Here is an 8,256-nt window from a genome sequence, read left to right as displayed (position 1 = left end):
TGCCCCTTCTTTCCTATCAAACATTATATCGTCCTTATCTTCCCTTCTTCTTTTTTATGTTTGTTACTCTCTTGCATAATTTTCTGGCGCTCATATGACCTTATGCAGTTGCGAGCGCCGACAAATCTTTACTAAAACTAAATAGAGTCAATGCCCTTTTTTGGCACCTACTTTGTAGTCACACAGCTAGTCAGCAGTACAAAATACCCCATCTGGTCACCCAGTCAGCAGTACAAAATACCCCATCTGGTCACCCAGCCAGGAGAGTGACTACAACAGACTTCTCGGGCCTGGTGCAGAACTGAGCCAATAGGTTTTTGTTTTTGGAAAGTGTTTTACGGCGCTCGCAACTGCATAAGGTCATATGAGCGCGCGGGACACACCTAATATTTTCAGTGGGTAGGAAATTTTGAATTTTGCCTGGGTGGCGGCCGAAGCCTACTCTTATCGATTTTGGACCACCAAGGGATCTTTAACGTGCGCAACTTGCACACGGTCCCTCCGAGATTTTTCGCCCTTGTGCGAGAAGGCTAGGTGTAGATCTTTCCTACCAGAAGATCAGGGGTGTGGCAGAAAGACCGCTGTCAGGAGGAGCCAAGAAGTAGCACTAGAAAGGCTGCAGAAAGAATCAGGAGCCCAGAGGAGGGGGCAAAGGAGGTGAGGGTGTGGGGGCAGAAAGTGGAAATGAAAGCAGACAACAGAACATTGCTAGAGAGTAGGAAAGGAGGTGAAAGGAGACAATTTTAGAGAAAAAATTTTTTCGGTCACTACCCGGATTCGAACCCGGGACCGTTGAAAGAGAGGCCAACATCTTAACCTCTAGGCCACGAGAGCCCCCAGCCTGTAGGTGACCGAACTGGATAATTTTCACCGTCGCATTATTGCGACAAGTGACCACAAAGTGTTATCTTTGAGTGAGTGTGTTGAGCGCTTAGCAGGCGCTCCACTCTGCTCTGTGGTTTTTTGTCGATTTTGGATATATTTTCGCTACAACTTGGATTATTTTCTATACGTGCTTATTCAGGAATTTCCAAAGCATCTATCGATATCAATATCATGAAATTTGTTACTAGATCTCGCCGGCAATTCGCTATTTTCGTCGTCATATTGGAGCTCATTGCCTTCTACTGGACATTTCTTTTCCTCGTTTTTCACCATGAGTTGCAACAACAACAACAAAACCACCAGCCAAAGGTAAACAAAAGCGTGTATACATGACGTGTACAACTACGAACTATCGGACTGAACAGCCGGGTTACTCCACCGTTTTACGTTACTGACAAGTGTGCTGATTTTGTCATATTAGCACTCACTCAAGACAAGACCCCGCCCCGTCCACCCCACCCCGCCGTAGTAAGACCCGACGGACAGCGAGAAGGGGGAGGCGAAAACGTCTCACTATTCAAGTTGTAAGAACCCAGCGTGTTGAAAATGTGTACTCAGAGCCCGAGTTTCCCCACTATGACTGTGTTACTAGAAGTAAACACAGAAGCAAAAACAATGGAGTCTTCTTTTCAGTGACTACAAATAAAAATGTCAACAATAACAACCTTATTAGAGTTGAGTGTAGAAACATCGTACAAGAAGGAGTTCCGTACTACCCCGTCTGTTGTATAAACGCCCAGTCTTGTAGAAATTAAACAGTAATGATTAATGACACCATCGTAGAGCTTAACATAGACATTTTGTGTATAACAGAAGCTTGGTTACGTAAAGAAGGTGATGAACATGTATTAGTCGCAATATGTCCACCAGGCTATGAGATAAAATCTTTTCCACGTAAGAACAGAGAAGGGGGAGGCATAGCCTTTATTTTTCGCTCCACCGCATCACCACCTAAAGCCAAGGAATGGCTAGCAACACCATGCAGATCGTTTGAAGCTGCTTCCATAAACTTTGTGACTGATAACAAATACAATCTTACAATTATATGTCTCTATCGCCCTCCAAAGAGCATAAAGAATGTTGTGAATTTAGAAACTTTTTACATAGAATTCAACCAACTCGTGTGTTGTTTAAGGCAGAGAGGTCAACCATTTTTGATTTGTGGAGATCTGAACATACACTACGACAACCAAACATGTGCAAATACAAGAAAGTTTATGTCTATTCTAGAACAACACGATCTTATTCAACATATTTTTCTACCAACGCAAAAGCATGGACATACACTTGATCTGATCATCACGCCGAATAATGCACCTCTTTTCAAGAACATAGAGGTCACAGACAAAGGTATCTCGGACCACCTATTACTTGTAGCTGATTTGAACCTCAGTAAACCAAGCACCGTATCAAAATGTGTCCAGTCTCGTAACATGAAACAACTCGATGTCTCATCTTTTAAATCGGATATAAACTTCGTTCTCAGCTCTACGCCTGACACCTCTGTAGATCAATTTTCTTCAGTTCTGCGCAATGCATTGGACAAACATGCTCCCGTAGTCACTCGTAACATCTCACCAAGACCAGCATCTCCGTGGTTTACTCTCGAGATCAAAGAGGCCAAAAAACAACGAAGGAAAGCGGAGAGACAGCTTAGAAAGACAGGCCTCCACGTCCACAAACAGATTTTGGCAACTGAACGTAACAACGTCAACACCCTGATTGAAAACAACAAGAGACAATTCTATCTTAACAAATTTCAAAATGTAAACTCCTGCAAGGAACTTTTTCGATTATCTGATCAATTATTGGGAAGGGAGAATTGTACACGGTTTCCATCTGGAACTGATAAAGAACTTTGTTGTATTTTTCTGCACTTTTTCAATGATAAAATTGAAAGAATAAGAACTGATTTAGACTCTGGTATGTTAGATGTAAATACAAATATAGTTGTTGATGAAAATCTTGCAATTATGAACAAATCAACATTGAGTGAATTTAAAGTGGTATCAGAGAAAGATGTCATTAAGTATATCAAAGAGTCCCCCGCTAAAACATGCGACTTAGACCCAATACCCACTTCATTGTTAGTTACGTGCATCGAAGATCTCACACCATATGTTACTCGTTTTATTAATATGTCACTCACCACTGGAATCGTACCTGATCTCTTCAAACAAGCCATTGTAAAACCTTTACTTAAAAAAAAGGTCTTGATGAAAACGACATGAGAAGTTTTAGGCCAGTTTCCAATCTAAACTTTTTATCAAAATCCTGGAGAAAATCGTTTTGTGTCAAGTTCAACAACATCTAAAGGCCAATGACATGGAAGAACCTTTTCAATCTGCTTATAAAAGGCACCACAGTACGGAAACCGCTCTTTTAAAGGTATCATCAGATGTTTTAAATAAAATCGATAATAAAAAAGTTTGTGTTTTGGTTCTGCTTGATTTGTCAGCGGCGTTCGATACCATCGACCACGAAATTTTACTAGAGAGATTGGAAAAGTCATTTTTACTATCAGGTACTGTTCTAATGTGGTTTAAATCATATCTAGACAATAGATTTATGTCAGTGAAAATTGGCAATGATGTGTCAGATAGGTTACCTCTAAAATACGGAGTTCCCCAGGGTTCGGTCCTTGGTCCTGTCATCTTTACAATGTACACGCAAAGTCTGTCATCAATAATTTCTTTATATGCCCTCAATTACCATCTTTATGCAGACGACACACAGCTGTATGGATTCACTACAACTGACAATGTACACAATCTCATAGATAGAATCGCCAGATGTATCAATGATATAAGAAAATGGATGTTCAAGAACAAATTAAAATTAAATGAGGATAAGACCGAAATATTATTTCTTCGTAGCAGCGCATGCAATGAAATCGACAATATCAGAATAAACATCAATGGCCACGAAATATCAGCCCAAACTAAAATAAGAAATTTAGGTGTGGTGCTAGATCAAGATATGTCAATGAAATACCATATATCCAATCTTTGTAAAAATCTATATCTCCAGCTGAAGAAAATAGGGAGCATTAGAAAATATCTATCTGTTGGTGTCACCAAAACTTTAATAACATCACTTATATTGTCAAGGATTGATTATTGCAATTCCTTACTGGCTGGTGTACCTGATGAACAGTTACAACAACTACAAAGAGTACAAAATATTGCTGCCAAAATAATTACTAAAAAACTAAAGCATGATCACGTGACTCCTATTTTAAAAGCATTACACTGGCTCCCAGTGAAAGAGCGTATCATATATAAAATCTGTTTAACTTGCTACAAGTGCTTAAATGATTTATCACCGGACTATCTAAAACAGCTTTTAACACCCTATGTGCCTCCTAGAACGCTCAGATCATCTAGTGACAAAACAACCCTTGTTAAGCCTAAAATAAATTTCAAATCATATGGCCAACGCTCTTTTTCATATTTTGCCCCACTTGTTTGGAATAGGCTTCCAAAAACTATCAGAGAAGCAGAAAATCTAAAATTTTTAAAGAAGAAACTAAAATCATTTCTATTTTCATCATATTTCGATTAGACAGAATGCATCCAAGCTGTAGATCGTTGTGAGTTTGTATGTGCGTATGTGCATATGTATGTATGTATGTATGTGTGTATGTGAGTATGTATATGTGTGTGGTGCGTGCGTGAGTGAATATGTGTTTGCATGAGTATGTAACACTATGTATCTTTAAAATTGATTTGTAAATCCATTATATGTATCATGTTAAGCGCATAGAGCATTGCATAAGTGGATATGCGCTGTATAAATGCAATCCATTATTATTATTATTATTATTATCTCACTGGGGGCTCTCTGTTTTGGGGTTATTTGCACAAGAAGCTTGATTTCAATATTCATACAGATTTTTAAAATTCCATTTTCGTTATCTGTCACTTTTAAAAAAGACAGGCTACTGCACGTCTATTGTGGGTGGTTGGAGAGAGCTCTGGTGTGGTTTGTTTCTTCTTTTCTTTCAAACATCTGTCGTCCTTATTTCTCCTCCTTCTTTTTTTTGTGTTTGTCACTCTCTTGTAACACCTCTAATCTTCGGCACTTATATAACCTTATTGTGTTGCAAATGCCGTAAAATACTAACTAAAACAAACAAGCACGTATACTATGAAGTATACACATTTGTGTTATTTATTTGGGTATTAAGGTTTGAAGTGTGCAGCAACATTGCCTTTAGTTGGACATATTGTGTCGCTACCTCGGAATTGCAAACTTCTTTCTGACATTTTCGGCCGTTTTGAGTTACTAAGACTACAAGGTCAGAAACCAAGGGTTCTCTTTTCTCTATCAAAATCGTATGATTATTCGGAGTCGTTATCAAGATATTCAAAGGTATTCAAAAAAAAAGCTTGACAAGTTGTAAAACTTAAACACTTTTAGCGACAAATTTCTCAAAAGTAGGTAGGTCTACTGGGCAGATAGAACTGTTTGAATTCTCGGGTAGGGATGTGTCTGCTTCATCCTCAAAAACAAAAAAATTCGCACAGCTCATCTGCATGTATTTCTCATCATCATCATCATCATCATCATCATCATCATCATCATCATCATCATCATCATCATCATCATCATCATCATCATCATCATCATCCTGTGCCTTGCCGACTGGTGTGGGCGATCATGGACCTCCACTTCACTCTGTCTTGCGTTGCAGCAATGGTGTCTGTTGTTCTTGCTGCTCCATGCCATGTTGTCGTCTTGTCCAGTATCTTTTCCCTCTGTCTGCCTCTGCCTCTCTTTCCATCAAATTTGCCTGTTGTTACAATATTCTCCAATGCTTCTTTTTGCATTGTATGTCCAAAGAAATTTGCCTGTCGCTTTCTTATATTCGTCATAAACTGTCTACTGCAATTTGCTTCAATCAAGACTTCTTCATTTGTTTTTCTAGCTGTCCATGGGATACGTAGCATGCGTCTTATGAACCACAACTCGGTCGCCACAATTGTATGTATTTTCCAGAGGGGCATTAAATACTGCTTGAAACCATCTCTACCGTGGCTGATCCCCAGTGCAGACCAAAATGACCAAACCGTCCACTAACGGGCGATATCGGTCCGGTTGGCAAACACTGATGCAACGCTACACGGCTGGGCTGGGTAATTTAATAACAGGACCTGGCATTTCCCCCCTGCCTTTTCCAGCCATCACATTAAAGTTTCCTTTTTTATTTTCGACGGAATTGAGCCTATAGCTCATTGTGGGTGCGAGGTAGGGAAATGTTAAAAGTGGGCGCTGGTTACGCCGAGAATGACACGCGCGGATCTACAGCGATACGATATATATGTGAGGCATCGTGCAGAAATCAGGCGCTCGTCTAAACAATGAAATTAACAAAACAGACATATTTCTGCTGGTCTGGCAATTTTTATCGAATTTTTGCTTTTTGGCTCAACACTATTATTTTCCAGTTAAGAGCACATTTTAGCCCGGGTTTTACTGAAAAACATTGATTAAAAGTACACAAAATGTACATTTTTAGTTTCCACGGACTATCAAGCTATGGAAATAACCAAACTTTGGCAGCCATTTTATCGCTAATTCTACCTTTGAAACCGGGCAACCCAATCTTCTTCAATCTTAAGTATCTTTACCTTTATTCAAGATAGATGAGCCTTTTTTCTACTGAGAGCAAGACAACTGAACAAGCTTTAATATGATATCAATAACTCCACATGCACAAAAATTTACGAGCGCCTGATTCCACCGTGTCGTGACACATTTTTCTGTGTCTGTTTCTAACGATAAGAAAGGTCGGCACCCTCAGGAAAAGGTCTTGACTACCGCTCACATTTTACTACCGATTGAAGGACAGCTGAAAAAAATATAGGACATTCTCCTTAAAAATAAAAGGTGTTTTTTTTGGGGGTTTTTTTTATTAAAAAGGACAAACCCAACCCCTCCCCCCCCCCCCCGAAAACAACCCCAAACAAAAAAGCAAACCACACAAAAAGTCTGATACAACCTTAATCAAACTAAAACCAAGAAATGTCTTTCAAAATTGTCTGAGGGCATTTTGTACGTTCAAAGTATTGTATTTTTCTACGTTTCCTTTAAAAACAAAAACAAATCAAAAACAGGTTTTGTCTTGTGTAGAGAATCCGACACACCTCGTTGTTAATCTTTTGCTTTCCAGTTACTTCTGGCCACCCTGCAGTAGCACCATATCTCACACCCAGATCTTTTGAAACTCTGATGTTATAATTATTGTTTAATTAGTTGTCTCCGGAGCCGAGTAGCTGCTGAAAGTTGGAGATGTGCCTATTCGACTGCGCTATTTAACATTCGCGAATTTTGCGCTATTCACAGCTATTCGAAGCGCGACAGAGCCATTCGAATATTGTTTGTGATTTTCTTGAACAGATAATGGATTTTTGTCTCATATATATATATCTCTCAACTCGTCGAAGAATTCATAAGTATATTTGCCTTTATATAGCGCATATCCACGGTCTATAACATGCCGTATGCGCTTTTCAACGGTTGTTACCCCAGAAGACACTAGAACTCACAGAAACATTCGAGATCTCGGCTTCCAGAGAAGCCTACAGTGCAAGCTGCGGATTACCCGAACTCAAATATGATCAAACTGACAATCGCGGTCTATAGATGGGTACCCTTTCCCACCTGGGTGAAGTGAGGAATATTCGTGGGAAGTGCCTTTCCCACGGACACAACGATGGGTTGGTGGTGGGATTCAAACCCACGACCTTCCGGTTGCAAGTCCGAGAGCCTAACCACCAGGCCACCGACTCGTATCATATCTAAAACTATTAAGGTGAATACACACGTAGAGCAATACTCTGTGAATAGGGAATGTTGTGGATGGCTTTTATCAACTTTTAGTTAGAGTTTTACGGCACTTGCAACACAATAATGTCATATAAGTGCAGAAGAATAGATTTTGTTACAAGAGAGTAACATACCCCCCAAAAAAAGGAGAGATAAGGACGCGAGATGTTTGGTAGGAAAGAATGAGCAAACCATGCCAGAGCACCCGCCAACCACCCAAATGGATTTGTTATTTTAAATACTCCCTACACACATTTGCATAATGGTATTCAAATAGTACGAATAGTGACATCACACTTCGAAGTATCGAGGCTGATTTGTATCGTCAAGACCGTCGAGAGTATCGCGTGGACGTTACATTCCACAACATACACGCTTAGGAAGATACTGTTATCTACAGCATTAGCCTGTATCTGAGCGGATGTGTGTGTGTGTGTGTGTGTGTGTATGTGTGTGTGTCTGTCTGTCTGTGTTGCGTGTGTGTCTGTGTGTGTATGTGTGTACGTGTGAGTGTTGGTATGTGTGTGTGTGTGTGTGTGT

Source organism: Aplysia californica, unplaced genomic scaffold (genome assembly GCF_000002075.1).
Source record: "Aplysia californica isolate F4 #8 unplaced genomic scaffold, AplCal3.0 scaffold00630, whole genome shotgun sequence".
Classification (NCBI taxonomy): Eukaryota; Metazoa; Mollusca; class Gastropoda; order Aplysiida; family Aplysiidae; genus Aplysia; species Aplysia californica.
The sequence above is the reverse complement of the archived record's forward strand: the minus strand, read 5'-3'. Positions refer to the sequence as shown.